Source organism: Rutidosis leptorrhynchoides, chromosome 4, assembly GCF_046630445.1.
Source record: "Rutidosis leptorrhynchoides isolate AG116_Rl617_1_P2 chromosome 4, CSIRO_AGI_Rlap_v1, whole genome shotgun sequence".
Taxonomy (NCBI): Eukaryota; Viridiplantae; Streptophyta; class Magnoliopsida; order Asterales; family Asteraceae; genus Rutidosis; species Rutidosis leptorrhynchoides.
Window position 1 is genome coordinate 433,205,295 of NC_092336.1, and position 22,170 is coordinate 433,227,464.

General features: G+C 33.3%; 1 pseudogene; it reads right to left on the minus strand.

Annotated features, from left to right (window-relative positions):
* Positions 1 to 10,271: 10,271 nt before the first annotated feature.
* Positions 10,272 to 11,615, minus strand: LOC139842100 (ribosome production factor 2 homolog; annotated as a pseudogene).
* Positions 11,616 to 22,170: the final 10,555 nt, after the last annotated feature.

A 22,170-nucleotide genomic window follows, 5' to 3' on the forward strand; every position in this document is an offset into this window, starting at 1 on the left:
CTAGAAGTCTTCCGCTGTTTGAATATATGTTAGAGAAACCATGTGCATGGAGTCATACATGTTTTATTCGAGGAAGCATTGCATTCACAAAATCATCACCGTGTATTTATTTTGACTGCATTGTCAACGGAAGTATTCTTGTAAACTATTATTTACGGTGATTGTCTATATGTAGAAATCATCAGATGTCGAAAACATTGAATTTTAAATATTCATTTATGGTATATCTTTTCAAAAGAATGCAATGTTTATAAAACGTATCATATAGAGGTCAAATGCCTCGCGATGTAATCATATGTTATTGTATTCGTCCCTATAGATTAGGTCGGGTCGTTTCATGTGGTATCAGAGCGGTGGTCTTAGCGAACCAGGTCTGCATTAGTGTATCTAACTGATAAGTTGTTAGGTTGCATTAGTGAGTCTGGACTTCGACCGTGTCTGCATGTCAAAATTTTGCTTATCATTTTGTGTCGAAAATCATCTACTTATCATCCGTAGGAAATTACCTGCTTATCATCTTAAGTCTAAACGCGTCTTACTGCATTCATTGCATGAATGGTGTATAGACAAAATTCATATCTTAGCGTATTTGCTAATTCATATCTACGCGTATCTGTTACTGTGAACTTTGTCTGACATATTCCGTAAATCCCTCCGTAATCTATGAGATCTTTTATTCTATATATGTGGATATTCTATATAATTAGAATACCACCCGATAGCCAGAAAATCATTTCATATCGAAAAATCCTTTATTCAATCATACGAAATGGAACTCGTCACTAGTTGAAGTCCCTCGGATTCCGATATGGAATACCACTCAAGCTCCGAAAGCAGTGTGACCGGAATGGATCAACCAATCAGTCATCATCTATTTTGGATGGATTGGGGATGTGTTCGTAGCCTCCTCAATCATTGGAAACAAGAAGAAGGTGATCCCTTCCATCCACCAAATTGCCCTCTTGACGATGAACCTGAAGCACTTACCGGCGAATCTGTTCGAGAAACCATTTTCTCTCTCATTTCCAGAGTATCTCGTCACGATTATATACTACATCAAATTCTAGATTTTATTTATCCGCTCGTCCGAACCGACAATCACCCCGGTGTAATAGAAGAAGTCAACGAGCTTCGCACTCGGGTAGTGGCTTTGGAGAATACGGTACGAAGGTTACAAACACCATCAGCAGCATCAGCAGCATAACCAGTACCGTCAATAACATCAACATCGCAAGCCTCAATACCCTAAGCACCAGCAGCATCACCAGCATCAACGTTATCACCATCATCAACATCAACAGGATCATTACCACAACCAACAATCACATCCGCATCACACGCCTCAATATCACCATCCGTACCTCGGATATCAACGTCACACGCACCATAGATACCAAGAAGTACCAACAACAACAAACAATGAAGTATTGATTCATAACTTCATCGGAGAAACATTCTATGGTGATTATGTAATCTCTAAAGACATAGAGATTACCTATTTCTGCCTTAACCATAAATCAGATGAGTGGACAGAAATGATAAAAGGAAGAGTAGAAACCCTGACAAGAATGATGCGTAAGGTACAAGCTAGACTTGTTTTACCAACAGCATCAGCAGTACCCTTAGCCTCACCAACACAGTCAGTGCTTGTCAACATCGTTAGAATCGTCAGCAACTTTAACATCACAAGCTCCACCAGTTCAAGAATCACCGTGGACATCATCAATAACGCGTATATTGCATCAACGAGTTATGAAGTATTAACTCATTCTTCTGAAGAATTTATATAAATATTTTATATATATGAATTCGGAAACCAAAATAAATCTTTTCGTACTAAGCTATTAAGTATGAATTTAAAAAGGGTAGATACTACTCGTTTAAATTCATATTACAAATATGTACGTCCTTCGTCAGCAACTTAATCATCGTTAACTACAATCCCTGTTTCAATTCAATGAATTTCGTTTTATAATAAACCAAGTGTATTATTCAATAATATGTTTGATTTTACACTTTCATCTTCAATGTACTCGAAGTTTACTGGGAAACAACATTCATATCTTGCGAAGTTAGCAAGAGTTCAATGAGTATCAGCATGATTCACTAAGGAAATATATATAAGAATAAATAATGAAGTATTGATCCATAACTTCATTAATATTCTATGAAGAATATGTGGTTCCTAATCGTTTTAGAGATTACTTATTCTAGCTCAAACCGAAAATCAAATGAGTCTAATATTATATTGACTTATTAAATTCATGATTACATCTGAAGAAGATATATATGTACATATATTTTCATAAAGATTGTAATAAAATTCTCTGGTACAAAACATTACTTGTGAAATTTTTTTTAACGGGTAGGTAATACCCGAGAGATATATAAATTCACAATTAATATGATTATATTCTTCGACTCTGATTCAACAATCATCAACTATACTCACTACCTTCACAATAATATACATTCTTTCATAGAAATCAAAACAACCATTCTCATCCAAATTTGATTATGACAAAACGAAATCCAAGTCAAGACTTAACAGAAGACATCACTCTTAGGACTCTTACATCTTTCAAAACTATACTTTGACTTCAAAACTATGCTAGAATATGATTCGATTCTTGGAACCCAGAAAAATATTTGTATCATTCAAAGTCCTAAAACATCATATGTATATTAACGATTACAATCTATGATCAAACCCTTCAAAATTCCTGAAGACACTTCAAATAATGGACAATCGAGATGATGATCCAACCATACATTACCCGCAGTCTTGCACCTGAAAAGCTCTTGAAAACAAGGACATAATTTAACACGCATCCGCGTTAAATCTTTTAGCATTTATTAGCAAAAATAACTTTGCGATTCCTTTTCAAAATAGCAAATTTTGTCACAGTTTCAGCAAGTCAACCTCGACTTTCCATTCGAAGTAGCCTTATTATAACCTGTAATACATACGATTACCCTTTTGTTACCATGGAACCTTTTATATTCCACGACATTATCAGCAAATGTACCAGAAACTCGTTACCCCTTTGGCGGAATCAACAATTGGTATTTTGAAATCTCGCAGCATTTCTATTTTGGCAGTTATATATATATACAACGTCTATCCCCAAGAATTACATATTCCAAATGTGAAGTTTCAGAAAAATGCTCCAGTCTACGAATTAGTGCTATTAAGTTTTGGAAAAGACTGATAAAGTGGTAAAGACAGTAGACAACAATTACGGTCAGAAGTTTGACAAATAATAGATTGGAAAAGCTCGAACAAAAAATTTGGTACTGGAAAACGGATTGAGCAAAGTATAAAGGAGGTCGTGGACAAATCACAATGACGAAATCTACCTTCAAAGATTCAAATGATTCAGTATCTGCTGAAACCGTTAGTAAGAACCTTACTCCTTATTCTAAACCTTCACAGACAGATTTTCCGCGTCATTACCTGATCTTAGATATTCTAAGATATCATCGTATTTTTCATTACAAATATCTTCGATATTTCTGAAGATAGATTCCCAACTATCCTCATCAAAAATCATTTATCTCTTCACAATATTTGCATTACAACATAAAAGAAACTGTGTTAGTTTCTAAATTCTGAAAAATTCGAGTTTAAAATATGAATGTTTTGAAGTAGTGTTGGAAACTGAAGCATGAATTAGTATAATATAATGACACTTGATCAACGTGATTATATTACAGTAATTCATGATGAGTTTCTAAATGGAACATAATGATTCACAGATCATAACGTCATCATGTGCCATGTTACACAACTCTTACATTCTACCCAATCTCCAAACATATTAAGAACATATCTCCTTGATAATTCTATCTTTTCGGACATTCTGGTAACTTACCAAATCAAGATCGTTCAATTACTATTTCCTTCTTAGAACATTAACTATGTTTATTTCAAAATCCATACCTACGAATTCTGGACCATTATTCGCTTGACTTGAAGTCGGGAAGAGGAAACAGAAGTATGGAACTGTTGAATATAAAAGAAAATATAAAGCTCGACAACAACAAATAAATTACAAACCGTGTATATCAATACGTATTGCAACGTAAAGGCACGGGAGAATTAACAATACTATAACCCCAAGGTAATAGTAGAAATAAATAAAATCCTCCGGAGGTAGATGAAAAAGAAGAATGACAGAGATGAAAGTTAAGAGTATATCCAGGATCAGTACTGGATGAAGCATACTGATAAATGTTTTAAAGTATGAATTGAGGGAGGAAGAATAGAAGGTATGAGTTGTAAGGAAATGAAGGGAGGTGGATTTATAGTAAAAGATCCGACAGAGCAATCAAAATAGATGATCGCATTTAAAGCAGATTCTAATTTCCTTGATTATCGAAGAATCAAATCTCATTATGAAGATTTTACTCCAAATCTCTTGAACTTGGAAATCAATCCTATCTACGTCAAAAGATATGACGAATCTATACCTACTCATTTCACCCTTTGGTGATGGCCTCACTCGTACCCTTCACAAAAATCAAATTGCTTTATCAATATTACTTGATGATAATAAAACTCTAATTTCCAACTCGTATACGTCATTAAAACATACTTATTGTCAGCCATGACCATCCCATTCAAATTTCGGGACGAAATTTATTTAACGGGTAGATACTGTAATGACCCGGATTTTTCCAATCGTTTTATACTTATGAGATTAATATTTACATAAATTAAACCTTACCAACATGATAAGCAATCCAAATTGTTGAGACTTGTGTTTTTGAAAAGAGTTTTACACAACGTTTGACAGTCCAATTTGACCGATGATATCACGAACTATATAACATATGATAATTATACGTTTGTGTATATATATGTATTTATATATATTTAACATGATCTAAGGATGGTTTAACATCTCATTGTGTACTAATGACAATGAGTTATAAGTATATTTTGAAACTACTAACTTAAGTTTTCAAAACGATAACTATACGTAACATTCTTTGATATATATACTTATAACCTATAATGCTTATACATGTATCGTATATATAATGTATTTAATCACTTTTTAAGGACTTAAATACATAAAACAATATAAGTATGTTCACAAAAGATAGCTATATTTGAATTCTCATTCCGTTTCCTCAAGATTTCTATACGTATATCTAGGGTATATGTACCCGTATCATACCCAGCTTCTATATGTATTTACTATTGGTATATACACATCAAATCAACATCCTAATCAACATTATTACTGCCCTAGATATGAGGTAACTAGGATTTGTCAAGTAGCATGAATTATTAGTAAGAAAACAAAATTAGGAATCCTTTTCTTTCTTTATAAACTAAAAACGTTTTTATGAATGAACACCATTTCTTCACTCCATTTTCTCATACCTACACCCTCATTTCTCTCTCAAAATACTCCTAACTTCATACTTGATCATCTCCAAGTATTTTCCCCATCATTTAGCTTCAATTACAAGCCTTAAACACCATAAGAAAACTCTTTCAAGAACATATCAAAATAACCACCCATTTGAAGAAGTATACTTCCAACCTTTTGATCTAACTCCACCACTCTTTGATTCCAAGATTTTTTCTTATATCTTAGAGTAACTTTGTCCAAGTAACTTGAGGTAGTAACCTTGTTCATAATCTTGTTCGATTCATAATTATATAGCTATCTTATTTTATGTTGTAAAATTTTAACAACAAGAACATAGTTTGAATGATTTCAAACTTGTTTGCAAACTAAATAGATCCTTCTAACTTAACTTTTAAAACACTTCAAGACCTGTAATATATCATAATGATATGCTAACTTAACAAGATAGAACTTGGTTTTACAAAGAACACCTTAAAACTGAATCTACGTCGTCGGAGTGCAACAGGGGACTGTTTTGGGTTGGATAATTAAAAACCATCTTGAACTTTGAATTGGAAGTTCATGTTCTGGAAAAATGATATTTCTTATGAATATGTTAACATATAAAAATTTCATGGTTTAACTCAATGTGTAAGTATTTTTAGAAAAATGATCATTAAATGTTATTTTTATGATGGAAAATGATCACTTTCATAAGTTTTACCAAAGTTTGACCTATAACCTGTGATTTCGAATACAAACTAAGGTATTTTCAGTTCATATTCTTAAAATTTGACTCGATCCAAGGAAGTGACAAGTTGAACCAACAAAAACGGAGTTGTAATGAAGAAACTACGACTAAAACAAGATTGGGTATCCGAAGCTAGTTTAGCTACGAAAATATTTGGAGATAAAGTAAATTAATCATATCTTTTCTAATTAATATGATATTTTATATATAATTACTTATGATTTGATTTTATATATTTCAGGACCACCCGTAAACAACACGAGAAGATTAATCATAAGACCTCATGATTGTAAGCAACACGTCATTTGACAACACGGTACTTTATGTACGCAACACGTCATTTGACAACATGGTACCATGGGTCGAGATTAATTCTGATCAATACGAATACGATGGGGTCTTTATTTATTTTATTGAGCAACTAATTGTGGACCACTAACATCGGACTGCTAACTACGAACTAAGAAAATATTAAAAGTATTATAAGTATATATATATGTAACGATTACTTGAAAAGAAAATATGTTGATATATTATATATATATGGTTAGGTTCGTGATATCTATCGGAGACCAAGTCGAGTTAAATACCTTCAAGGCAAAAGTGAGTATATAGTCCCACTTTTAAACTCTAAATATTTCGGGATGAGAATACATGCATTTTATGATTTACGTTATGGACACAAGTGATTAAAAATATATATTCTACGTTGAGTTGTACAACTAGCATACTTCCCTGTAACTTGGTAACTACTATTTACATGAGGTATTGTAAACGCGAATCCTGTTGATAGATCTATCGGGCCTGACAACCCCAACCGGACTGGACGACCAGTATTCAACGGTTGCACAGTACTTCGTTTCGGTGACTACACTTGGTACAGTGTAGTGAGATTTCATAATAAAGGGAATATGCGACGTTGATTAAATGTTAAGTATGGTTATCAAGTGCTCAACCACTTAGAATATTTTTATTAAAACGTTTATGTATATGAAATCTTGTGGTCTATATTTATAACGCTGCTAGCATTAAACCTATATCTCACCAACTTTATGTTGACGTTTAAAGCATGTTTATTCTCAGGTTCCTAGAAGTCTTCCGCTGTTTGAATATATGTTAGAGAAACCATGTGCGTGGAGTCATACATGTTTTATTCGAGGAAGCATTGCATTCACAAAATCATCACCGTGTATTTATTTTGACTGCATTGTCAACGGAAGTATTCTTGTAAACTATTATTTACGGTGATTGTCTATATGCAGAAATCATCAGATGTCGAAAACATTGAATTTTAAATATTCATTTATGGTATATCTTTTCAAAAGAATGCAATGTTTATAAAACGTATCATATAGAGGTCAAATGCCTCGCGATGTAATCATATGTTATTGTATTCGTCCCTATAGATTGGGTTGGGTCGTTTCATACGGTTGGCTCGATTAATCCATTGTGCGATGTACGTGACCTGGGGGGCAACAGTCCTCATATCAACACTTCTTTTCATGCAAAGGTTTGTTTTGTGCAAATGATGATGCGTCTGAGCGGGAAGCAAGTGTTCAACACCTGGAATTGGCTGACTCCATCCAAAATGCCTACAGACCCGATCGGGTAGATGCGTCTCAATAGTAGCCCAGAATATAATAGCCCCATGGTATGACCATAAGGGTCTGTCAGCTGCGCACTGCTCGGGTAGTCGGGCGAATAACAAATCATCATAGGGTTGCCATATAAACTGCATCAACATATTATAATACTTAATAAATGTTTTGACTTTAACATAGCTTCTATAGTTTCACACCAAATAAATGTTACCTATCTAGGCGTTAACGCCGAAAGTAGGGAGCGAACCGTAGGCAATACATGTGCTGGCGTATTTTTCTTAGTCCGTTTACCATGCCACCTACATATGAATAACACATACAAATGAATATAGTTACAATAACTAAAGGTTTAAAGTTACAATGATCTCTTACCTAGAACCATAGGGTGATGGAATAAGTGGAATCTGGTTGGGTGGCATGTCCTCTGGAATCTTTCGTACATCATTTTTGAGAATTGGCGCGAGGGATGGAATTCGTTCATACACCCACTGTTGTACTAAAAGTAGCGAACCATTAATGGCCTTGGCTTCATAGTTTGTGGCCGCTTTACACAAATTTCTATAAAGATGTGCGAGAACCGCACTACCCCAACTAATACGATTAGCTGGACTCAAGTCCATGATGCTATGCAAGAAACTCAAAGGGACATCATACGCATTAGAATCAGAAAATAGAACGCCACCCATCATAGCTAAAATATATACTTTAGCCCGCTGTTGGTGAGACTCGATAGTGTCTCCAACATCTTCTGCCAACTCCGTCATTAAAACGGAAATTAATATCCTCCCTTTATGTATACCCCTATCACCAATAGCCTGAGGGGAGATCCCTAAGTAGGTAACAAAAACGATATCCAATCGCTATCATTTGTTTCATACCAAATACCGGAGAATACATCCCCATCTATTGGTAAACTAAATAAAACCTGAACGTCTTGCAACGTTACAGTTGCTTCTCCTATAAATATTAATATGGTTTATATATATACATATATATTTATATATTCGAATATATATATATATATATATATATATATATATATATATATATATATATATATATATATATATCCGAATATATATATATATATATATCCGAATAATATATATATATATATATATATATATATATATATATATATATATATATATATATATATATATATATATATTCGAATATATAAATAAATATATATATAAATATATATTACGAATTAATATATATTATATATTAATAATATATATTACGAATATATAATAATATATCTATATTTATATATATATTATATACTTTACTAAATTAATGATATATCTATATTTATATAGATATATGTTTATATATACATATATCTATATTTATATATACTTTACGAAATTAATGATATATATTACGAATATATAATAATATATATTAAAATAAATAATTAATATATATATAAGGTAATGATTTTGTACCAATCGGTAAATGAAACGTATGCGTTTTCGGGCGCCATCTTTCAATCATAGCAGTAACAAGTGACCAATCCAGTCTTTGTTTACCCAATTTACAAACTAAACCTAAACCCACATTATCGAGATACACCTGCACCCGCTCATCAATTCTTTCGTTTGGTAGCCGTGAAATATGCTGCCAAAAGCTCAGATCAACTCTTCTTGGTTTGATCAACTTCTCCTCGTCAAGCTTCTTTGTAAATACTGCATACGATCTATGATTCCTTTCCGCTTGTAAAAACAATAAAGAACTATCAATCGGCTCCGATCTAGCACGTACTTGGTTCGTTTGAGCCATTTTTTTTTATTAAAAATCAAAGGGCTTTCGAATATTTTTTTTTTTGCTTGGGATGTGTTTTGTGTGTGAGAACCGAAGTTACAAACTTCGGATTTATACAGATACCAAAACCGAAGTTTGAAGCTTCGGTTTCCACGTGTCATTTTTTCATTCGCCAGTTTTATTTTTTTACGGATTATAGGTATTTATGGGGATAAAAATACAGTAAATGAGGTAGCTGGAAGTTAAAGCAAAACTGAAGTTCCAAACTTCGGTTTTGCCACGTCGCCAATCCAGTCATCAATTCAACAGCCAAAAGTAATAAAATACCAAAACCGAACTTCCAAACTTCAGGTTTGACCAAAACCGAACTTTGGAAGTTCGATTTTACCATTTTTGAAACGATTTTGCTAAAGTTTCCATTTTTGCAAGTCTGTTTAAAAATATTACTATTTAAAAAAAAATCCAGGTTAGTCAACAAAAAACAGCACATACACCTGAAATTACCTAGAAGCACCAAAAAATTATATTATTGAGCAGAATCTGGAAAATTCCTAAAAAATGAACAAATAATATTGAAAAAATATCGCATGAACATCAAACGCAATAACACAATTGAAAATTGAAGCTTTAACCTACTTGGATGAACCAAACCCGATAGTATTATGCAGAAACTCCACTGCAAAAAAAAATTCACACACGAGAACAACAAAATTGGAAAAATAACAAAGTAACTAACTTGGAAAAACCAAATTTAAACAACACTATGCCGCAGGAGATGAGAGGTCAATTGAAATCATAGGAAATGACCCGTCGAACCATGGATTTGTTTAAACGAATGAGTTTAATGAGAGAGGGACCCACCTCGACCAATTCCATCTTCGGGACAACAGTACCAGACTTTTTAAGCCTCAAAGCACATTGTGTAAAAAACACCCTTTTTAGATGAGATAGCTGTACAAACGTACACACTATCTAACCCAGCAAGATTTAAACTTTTAACAACTTGACCTCATAATAAATCTCAAGTAAAACCTCTTTAAGGTGTTCTAGTTCTTCAACATTCTCAAATCCTTCTCCCATAAAAGCAAAAAATGGCTTTGATCCAATTAATGGTGCTACTTTCTTATCATACGAAAATGATGCCATGCTTTTGGAATTTTCAACTCCCAGTTCCACAAGGTCATAAATATGATGATCATATGTTCGTTGAATGACAAGATTATCGGGTCGGTTTTTGAGTGTGAACCAAACTACAAAAAGAATAAAAACTGTTACATATGGTTGACAGGATACTAATTGACATGCTAAATATTTTATCAAAATAGTAAATAACCTTTGACCCGCCCATTTTGTCACTTAATGTATGCAATTAGCTTAGCTTACCACAAAGAGACTGTAATCGTTTTTGACTTTTGAGAGAATAAAACTCAAGTGAAGATTCACCTCCACTTTCAAAAGGACTAATGTTATCATTTTTTCGACTAAATTTCACAGAAGTCTCCTTCTTTAAATAATATTTTTCTGTCAAAACAGAATTTAGAACATTGCTAGTTTTTGTTCCATGTAATATCAGTGTCTTTTTCCCAAGTTCCACCTGAATAAAATGGATACACAAATAAACATTACATTTCATCCCAACAACAAATCAATCAATATTTTTTAACATAAAAATAAAAAATCACCAGTTTAGGTGCATGCTTTTCAAGCTCTCTTTTGGCTCTCATTGATTTAGGGGTTTTAATTCGCTAGATGATGTATAACTGCAATAAATTCGACACATTAAATTCATAAGTATGGCATCCATACATCAACAGCCAATTATTCAACAAAATCAGCATATGTATATAGCAAAGATAAATAGGTTGTAAATATATATAGAATTAAACGAAACTTATTGACCCGTTCCCATATAATTATGTCTGTTAAAGATCACCATATAACCTATATAAATGGGCCAAAATTGCTAATTTTAGTTGTTAGAGATGACATAAAATAATAAGCTAGGGTTAAAAAAACAAAAGAGAATGTTTTACCTGAAGATTCTGCGATGCCAAATTGTTGGTATGCATACAACTTCTAACATCTTACCTTGCACAGATTTAAAATTATAATTATCTTAGTTCCCATTTTCGTACACTAATGTTCAAGTAATTGAAAAAATATAAGTAAGAACCCTTCAACTGAATCAAGTATAACTATAAATCTGTAGGAAGATGCGGCAACATATACTTAAAATACTAACCTTAATCACACAAGATCCACTTGAAGATAGGTCCTGCTGATACTCACATTGATTCCTTTTTCTTCAATATCATTTTTCATCCCTACACAACTTCAACTTCAAATATCTTGTAACAGTCCAAATCCCTTAAATTGACTATATTTTTAAATGGTGGTTAGTTAACCATTTAAAATAGGGGAATATTGATATTGATGACATTAACAAAATTCAGGAGGATGATCAAAATGAATGAACGAACACAAAACCTGGATACCGCACAAATGAATCAAAAGCTGCTTTGAATCTGAAAGAGCTATCACTGATCTCGTAAATGAATGAACGATCACTAATCGAATAACATGCTTTAATTCTGAAAGAACACGAAACCTGGATACCGCATAAATGAATGAACGATCACTGATAGGATCGAATACATGTACATTTATAGAAAAATTACTTTATAAATTACACAAAGTATAATCACCGATATTCAAATCATAATGATTGGAAGATTAATTACATAAAATAATGAAAACTTACACCATCCATGTAGGTCAAGCAGAAACCGTAAATGAAGATAATGGTGGTTTATCGAGATTGGCGATTATAAGTGGATTTGAAGCCTTTAGATTGAACATATCGGAGGAGATGATCGGCATAATCAGATGCAATTATAACTGTGGGTTTATTTTTTTAACAAAATAAATCGATTAAGATTTATGGGGTTTATAGCAGATGAATCGCATTGAATCAATCGATCGATCTGTTAAGGCTTGCAGCAGATGAATTAGGGTTTGGAATTTTTTTCCAATGAATCAATTCAGTTTTAGGTTGTGTCTGGTTTTTTTTTCTATTGAATCTATTGAGATTTAGGGTTTGTCTTGGATGGGTTGTAGAAACGACGAAGAAGAAGAAGAGATGAACGTAGGATTTTTTTTTCCCGACAGCGTGGCATAATTAGGTGCTAATAGTAATTAAAAGAGAGATTAACATGTCAGCAAGTGAGATTAGGAGTTACTAATGGAGTGACATGTCAAAAGATTATTTTTCATGATTTATAAAATGTTATAGATGTGACGACCCGTCCTAATCCACCTGGACGAAGTCTTCAACATTTGGTCCCATTGCGAGGTACTAACCTAAATATGCCATGAATGACTCCAAGTAATATCTCTAAAATGAGCAAATGCACAGCGGAAGATCTCGTTCATAACTGAGAATAAACATGCTTAAAAGTGTCAACCAAAAGGTTGGTGAGTTCATTAATTTATCATAATCAATCATTTCCATAAGTTTAATAGACCATAAGATTTCATTTTCAAAAACATCATACAGGCATTTCGCAACTGCATAAAAATCATTCATATGGTGAACACCTGGTAACCGACATTAACAAAATGCATCTAGAATATCCCCATCATTCCGGGACTCTCATCGGACATGATAAAATCGAAGTACTAAAGCATCCGTAACCCGGATGGAGTTTGTTAGGCCCAATAGATTTACTTTAGGATTGGCGTCAATTAGGGTTTTTGTTCCCTAATTCTTAGATTACCAGACTAAAAATGGGCATATTCGGTTTGATAATCCAGCCATAGAATGTAGTTTCAATTACTTGTCTCTATTTCGTAAAACAGTTATAAAAGCAGCGTATGTATTCTCAGTCCCAAAAATATATATTTCAAAAGCATTTAAAAAGGGAGCAAATGAAACTCACAATACGATATTTTGTAGTAAAAATATGCATACGACGGTACTGAACAATGCAGAGTTGGCCTCGGATTCATGAACATATATCATTTATATATATTAACACATATAATGAACATATAATGGTAATCGAACAAATTTATATATATTATTAATGATATAATTGTTATATTTAATAATTTATAAGTTTTATTAATTAAATAAGTATATTTATTTTATATATATACTTTTAAATAAATAGTTAATTATATAAAAAATATTAATATTTTATGTCATAAATATATTTTTTTTATATAGAAAATCTTTATTTGAATATATTAATAATACCAATAATAATATAATAATAATAATAATAATAATAATAATAATAATAATAATAATAATAATAATAATAATAATAATAATAATAATAATAATAAAAGTTCTACCTAAAAAAAAATAGGCTAAGAAAATAATGCCCCAGCCCGGGCTCAAACCCGCGACCTCCCGCTATCCCAGAGCACTCCTTAACCGTTCCTCTATTTCTGTCCTTCTGATTCTGTTTCTTTTTTCTTCTTCTTCCTCAATATTAATCGAATCATCATTATCATCATAATTATCATCATTAACTTGAGCTATAATTATCATATTCATTATCTAATCATCATCTATATCAATCATCATCTCGATATCGTTCTCTTTATATGTATTCATCATACCCATCATTATCAACTCGGTTATCCTCATCATCATAAACCGGTTATAACATCATCGTGATATCATAATCAACATCATTATTTCGTGAATATCATCATCACAGTATATATCTATCATCATCATCGTGTAATTACCCATCTTCATCATCTTTTTGTTTAAACAGAATAACATATAGTAAAAAATAAAAACAAACGTTCAGTAGGTTTAGTGTTGGGCTTCGACAGGAATCAAATGAATTCGCTAACAGTACAAAACAGTAGCCCATTTAGAAGTATGAATATGTCGTGGTTTTAAATAAAGGTTTCACGGTTAATTAGGAAATGGGTCCACGTCCAAGTGGTGATTGATTTCTTATCTGTCGGCCACAAGAAAAACATCTTTCTATCTCATCTTTTCATTCGTATAAAGCAATACCATCATCTTGTTATTACACAAATCGAAACAGAAACTTACTGCAGCAAAAGAAGGTATTTGCAGATGGATTTCGATGTGAATCAAGAAACGAGAATAGTAAGGAAGTTGCAGGTCTTTGTGGTGGTGGTAGTTTGCGAAAATAATGGTGATCATGGGCTAAGTGGTGGGTTGATGGTGGAAATGATGGGGGTGATTGGTTGATTTACAGCGTAACAGAAACTCGTTTAGTGATGATGTAGCGTGAGGGTACGAAATAGTATTATTTTTAATACAAAATACTACAAAATATGACACAAGTTTTATTAATTTACGGATGGGATATACCTAAACCTTGCTACAACACTATAGGCAGTGTACCTAATCGTAGAGTAGTGTAGTTTTTAGTAAGTCCGGTTCGTTCCACAGGGAGCTGGTGATACTTACTATATTTTTAACTATATTTATACAAAATATATATAATTATATAAGTAGTAATATTATTATAAAAGGGGGGTTTTACCGTTTAATGACCGGTTTGTCGATTCTATATTTTAAGCGTAAAGATAAATGACGATAATTAAAGTGCGTAAAATAATGACAATAAATAAAATGACAGTAAATAAAATTGCGAGTAATAAAATGACAGTAAATAAAGATACGATGAGAAATATAATAAAAGAATTATGCTTATTTAAACTTCCGTAATCATGATGTTTGACGTGTTGATTTTAATTTATTACCATGGGTTAATTGTCCTTTGTCCTGGTTTATTTGATACGTCTATCTGGTTTTTGTCCATAATAGTCCATCGGTCATAAAAATAAAGTGCGAGTATCCTCGTCAAATTACCCTTATACCCGAAGTCAAATATTCCAACTGATTAAGGATTTAAACTGTGACGCAGTTATCACTTCTGTCAACAATTACACCAGTTATCACTGTATGTAATCCACCCCTGTTTTAATTAGTTTATGAATATTAATTCATCCACTTGATCAGAATGAATAATCAATTACCCAACCCAATTGATTAATTAAATGATTATAACAGATTCCATATGAACATCACTAAATAGGACAACCATAATCATTATTAATTATTAGGTTAATTAATTTGAAGATAGGTTCGACAGACTCCAATGAGTTGTCACTCAATTAGACAATACCCCCCATCTATTAATAGTCAATAGTTCAATTTCCACAAGTGTCGGTCTTTTGCCCAAACCTTAATTATGGTCCAAAGTTCAATAACCCCTTCTTAATATTTTAGCCCAACATCACGATTACTTCGGCTTAAATAAGCATAATAATAACTTAGTTACGATACATTAATGTAAAAAGGTTGAACATAACTTACAATGATTAAAAATAGCGTAGCGTTACACGGACAGAATTTCGACTTACACACTCAAACGATCTCTATCATAAATCTTATTATTATCATAATTTAAAATTAAAATTAAGATTATTGTTATATCTTATTAAGTTAACATTATGATAGAGATATAGAATATAGATATTGATAATTGATATTGATAAATAAGAAAAAGATAGAAAAAGGTGTGTTTTTACATTACGATTACAAAGCCTTTTATAGGCGAATTTAGAAATTGAATTTTCACTTATGACCCCTGAACTATGCTCAATTAACAACTTTTTATTATTTAATATTATTCTTATTATGAATTATTTAAATATTATATTTTATTCTTGTGCATAGTTGACTCGTAATTTTTACACCGTTGCGTCGAGCGTTGAGAGTTGACTCTGGTCCCGGTTCCGGATTTTCGAACGTCCTTGCGTACAATTTTATATTTTGTACTTTGCGTTTTGTAACTTGTACTCTTGTCATTTTTAGACGTTCCTCATCAATAATTTGAACCTTTTTGATTGTATCTTGTACTTTTGAGCTTTTTGGACCTTTGTGTCTTCAATTCGTCGTTTTCGCCTTTTGTCTTCGCACTTATTTAAAATAAACGAATATTACTTGAAAATGGAACAATTGCAACTAAAATCTTGTCTTTCTTGGGGGATTTTGCTATGAAATATATGTTCCTTTTTAGCCTTATCAATATCCCCACACTTGAGCGTTGCTTGTCCTCAAGCAATACAGTCTTGAAATAATATAATACATCACACGAATCACTTCTTTATTCTTCACACTTTGTACATCAGTGATTTTGATAGAGCGGTATAAACAATGATAGTAACGATATGGTTAAAGGTGGGTGTGTCATCCACAGTTGCCTTGGGTTTAGGACAACGACACTTGCAATCAAATAGCCGATTTACTTTCGGTTTCCAAAGCAAAGTGCACATTTGAAAGGCGGTTTACAGTCCCACATGACTATAAAAATTTAGATCCTTTAAGGAAATTGGATCTTTATGAAAACATTTGATCTTTTGAAAATTCAAGCTAGATTTTACCCTAGACAAGTTTTCTGATTTGATCCATCATCGGTGTTGCAAAATATATTTGTGGATCAATATTTTGGCTAAAACTTTTAGGTTCGTGTAATCCACTGCTATCCCGGTATCGGAAAGTACACATCCAGTTTACTTGTTCCGTATATTATCTTTCGGTAAACTACCGTCCGGTTGTAAAGGAAAGCGATGAACAAGAAACTGTTAAGGCAATGTCCCGTGACATGCAGATGATTATGGTCTTTTAACGTGTCAGATGCTAGAACTATCCTTGGTAGGAGCGATAGTAAAGATCATCCTATGATTTTTCGGTCTGGCACAAGGTCCTGTCTCCGACCATGCTATGCAACCACCGTTCTTACGGTTGACACCCGATTTGGTTCAGGTGACCTAATGAATTCCAGGTGAATTCCTAGGATTTTACGTTCAATGGTAATGAACGCATTGAAAATGGGTTTTCAGAAAACAAATCGGTTTGTATTTTTGATCAAAATATTTTCTCGTTCAAGCTCGAGTTTAGATATCATTGAATTCCATGAGTTTGAATTCTCAATCTTTAAGGTCAATCTCAAGGATTGAGTAATATCAGTCTTAAAAGCTGATTTTTAATCTTTAAGGAGATTATCCTTTCTGGGGATCTGATTCATTAGTCTTATCAAGCTAATTTGCACGGTGCCTCCCCATTGTACGAGATAAATCCTTCTCATGGTTAGGATAAATCTGACCACTTGGCGACCCTGTTTGATGCTGAGGTCCGTGGATTTCCTGCTGATTTTAGAGATGACTTTTCTAGATTTTTCGTCAACCTACAGCTGGTCTGGACGACAACTTCTTGACCTAAATCAAGAAGCGCGTGTCTTTTTCGGAAGACTTTACTTCCTTTTAATGATGGAATTGATTCATCGTGTAGATCCATCTTTCTTTCAAATATATTACAGTAAACCGGGTAAAACTGATTAGTATCATCCAAAACAAAAGTACCTGCAATAATCTTGTACAAAGATATGTGATAGATAATTTTTAATTGAATAACTTGGTACATTCTCCCCACACTTAGTTTCTTTCTTTGCCTTTTTATTCTCCTTTATTCCATTTTAAATGAATTCAAGCATTTTAGGTTGTTTCTCAATTTATGTCCTTTCCGAGGTAACGATAATTTCGGCATTAACACCTAGTTTTATCGTTCATAAATATGTATAAACATGATTTTGAATTCATTTAGTTAAAAAATTTTAAAATTTTCATAATATTTAGAAAATAAGCCAAGTATAAACCCGAGAGAATTTATAACCCTTCCCCACACTTGAGATCATGCAATGCCCTCATTTGCATGAAATCAGACTATAATTATTAATTCATGAGGGTGATTAGTGTAGAAAAGTGATTAAAAATACCCAGTTTGTAATTACAAAGCTCGTCGAATGATAGATGGCGCGCCTCATCGTTCATTCCTTCATTTATTATATCACATTTGTTGTTTTGCATCTTGTCGTCAAAATCAGTACCTTTTGCTGAACTTAATGTTAGTCTTTGAAAGTGCGTTGTTTTACCCTGTTGTTTACATGATAAAATACGAACATATATACATATTTTTAAAGTTGGGTATATTACCCCACGTTCAAAAATTTATAAAATCAAATATATTTTTTTTTGGCATACTTTAAATCAATAAAATTAAAAATAATGATGAAAAAATTTTTCGCCCCGCCCTCGGGTAAAGTAATTTCGGCTCAACGGCCTAGTCTTCAACTCACGACGAATTTTAGAAATCATTTTTTTTCAACTTAATGAAATAAAGTAAATTTTTGTTTTTAAATTCACACAAAACTTAAAAAGAAAACATATTAATTTCATATAAAACCTAAAAAACAAAAAAAATTCAGAATGGGGGGAGAAAACTAGTTCTTTAGTGTCTGCTAGCGGAAAAGACCAATCGAATTCCATTCTCGGAACTACACGAGAACAGAACAACTAACTCCAAACAACATTTTCTTTTTAGAATATTTGAATCTCCTCACACTTAGGTAGATGTGGTGTCGAAATTGTGATTAACTTCGTCGTCAATTTCTCTTGGACCATAATCAACTTGCATATCTGTGACTTTTGCTTTAAGCCAGTGACCAGCTTTTTCCGTAATATCCACAAATTCAACTAGCTTCGCCTTTTCTTTAGGCGACAGATTGGATACTAACCGGTTATATAACCTAAAGTTTCCCTTACTTTTAGCATCAATAACCCGTTTAAAAAGTTTCTTCATTGAACTGTTAATAACGGGGTTATTTAATTTCGTATCAACTATGGGGTTCTTTATTATCAAGTCATCATTAGGTGTTACTTCATTTTCCCCACACTTAGGCGTTCTATTATTGTTAAGCATTACCGTTGGAGTTGGTAAAACAACATGGTTCTTACCAATCGTTTTTGTCGGTTCAACGGTTTTGGTTTGTGGATATTTAGACTTTCAAATCATAAAGGTGATCGATTTCTCATCATTACTAAGTGTCATTCTACCCTTTCTTACATCAAATAACGCCCCGGTGGACGCTAAGAATGGTCGACCTAAAATTAGAGGAACGTTTGAGTCCTCTTCTATGTCAATGACAATGAATTCGACTAGAAAGGTTAAATTACCTACTTGAACGGGTAGGTTGTTAGCAATTCCAACTGGGTGCTTATTGGTTTGATCAAGGAGTCGAACACTCATATCCGTTGGAGTTAACTCACCTACACCTAATCTCTTATATAAGGAAAGAGGCATAACACTTACACTCGCACCTAAATCTGCTAGTGCATCATACATGACACAATCACTAAGTAGACAAGGAACAATAAATTCACCCGGATCACCTACCCTAGGTGGAGGTTTTGGTGGAACTGTCTTCACCGGGTTTATATTTACGGCTTTTGTTTCTTGCACTTTCTTATTCTTTTTCTTCTTCTTCTTTCCAGAGGTATCACAATCTTTATTACCTATCACTTGCTCATACTCAACTCCTTTTCTTGGAAACGGGATGGGTGGTTTGTATGGTGCCACCATTGGCTTTACATACTCGGGTGGTGGTGGTGTAACTTCTTCATTGTTACTCTCATCTAAAACCTTCCCATCTTCTGGTGCTGGTTTTTCAGAATTCATTGAAACCATATTAACATTCTCATTCCGAGGATTTACTTCAGTATTACTCGGTAGCTTTCCTTGTTCCCTCTCACTCATCATGCTAGCAAGAGTACCTACGTGTTTTTCTAGATTCAAAATGGAAGCTTGTTGAGTTCTTAATGACTGATCAAACCTCTCGTTCGTTTGGGTTTGAGTTTCAATAAATTGTGTTTGAGATTCAACTAGCTTGAATACCACGTCTTCCATATTTGACTTTTTCTCTTCAGTTTGTTGTTGTGGTTTATATAAGCCAGGTCTTTGTTGATTGAAAGTGTTGTTTTGAGTTGGTTGGTTATTCGGACCTTGTTGGTTATACCAGTTATTTTCGGGTCCTTTTGGATTGTAAAGAATGTTTTGATTTCGATTTAAGTTTAGCCTTGGCGGTTGATAATTATTTTGATAATTATTTCCCGGCCTTTGGTTCATATAGGAAACATTCTCTCGTTGTTCCATCGTTGGTTCAATGTGACAATCTTTCAATAAGTGTGGTCCACCGCATTGCTCACAACTGATTCGTATTGCGTGAATATCTTTATTCATCTTTTCCATTCGTCTTTCGAAAGCATCTATTTTTGCGGAAACGGAATCAAAGTCATGGCTAGAATCGGCTCTAGCCGCTTTAGATGATTGAAAGATATCTTTTTCTTGGTGCCACTCATGCGAGTGGGAGGCTGTGTTATCAATAATTTTGTAAGCTTCAGTTGCGGTTTTCTTCATAATGGATCCACCAGCGGTTATGTCGATGTCTTTTCGTGTGGCGATGTCTACGCCTTTATAGAAGATTTGTACTATTTGAAAAGTATCTAATCCGTGTTGAGGACATCCTCTCAACATCCTTCCGAATCTTGTCCACGCCTCATATAATGTTTCATTTGGATTTTGCGCGAACGTAACAATTTCTCCCTGAAGTCTCACGACTTTGGATGCCGGAAAGAATTGTTTAAGAAATTTTTCAACTAAAACATCCCATGTGTCAATCGCCCCTTCAGGTAACGATTCTAACCAATCTTTGGCTTCTCCCTTTAAAGTCCAGGGAAACAACATGAGATATATCTGTTCATCCTCTACTTCTCGGATTTTAAATAGTGTGCAGATCCTATTAAAGGTACGTAGATGTTCATTAGGATCTTCCGTCGGCGCACCACTAAATTGGCATTGATTAGTCACCATGTGTAGAATTTGTCCTTTGATTTCATAATCTGGTGCATTAATGTCTGGATGAGTAATTGCGTGACCTTGGCCAGTGCGTTTAGCTCTCATTCGGTCTTCCATACTTAGAGGTTCCAGATTCTCCATAATTGAATTTGTTGAATCGGTATCACTAGATGATTCTGATTTAATGGTTCGTTCCTCAACAATCTCTGTTTGAATGATTGGCGGCTCCGGAGGAAAGTTTAGTGGTTCAGGATCTACGAACCGTTCCTGAATATTCTCTGGATTCTCAATTGTGAGGTTGGGTTCAAAAAATGGATTATCGAAAATTTGAACTGAAGTACTTGGTCTACTGGATGACGATTCTAAAGAGAAATCAACGGCGGTTATATTTGTTAAATGTCTTGATCGAGTTACAGGTGGTGAACGTACAAAAGGTGGTGAACGTCTTGCTCGGTGCATTCACTGAATATCCTATTAGTTTTTATAAAGGAAAGAAAAATTATAATAAGTTATCCAACCAATAGACTTTTCTGATTTTGCCCACGTTTCGAATAGCCAAAAGATGCAGCAGAGGGGCATGATTCGTTTGGTCTCAATATAATTGAGTACTGTTTGGCTCCAATAACCCGGTCCACGTACAAATCCAACTATTACTACGAACCAGAAAATTTTAATGTCTATCAATTTAACCACTTAGAACAAATTTTCGTAATTTTAAGAAATTTAGAGAAGAAGTAGAAAAAATTCTAAGTCCTAAAAACTAGAATGGCGAGAAATAAGAGAGAAAAAGAGTGCGCGTCGAAATGTGTCGAAAAATGAAAAAGACGAAGAGTGGTTTGTAAACACGCGGTTAATCCAACCTTATAACTATCACTATCTTAAAATTAAAACTACAAATAGAGATCACTAATTGGAATTGTAATTGATACA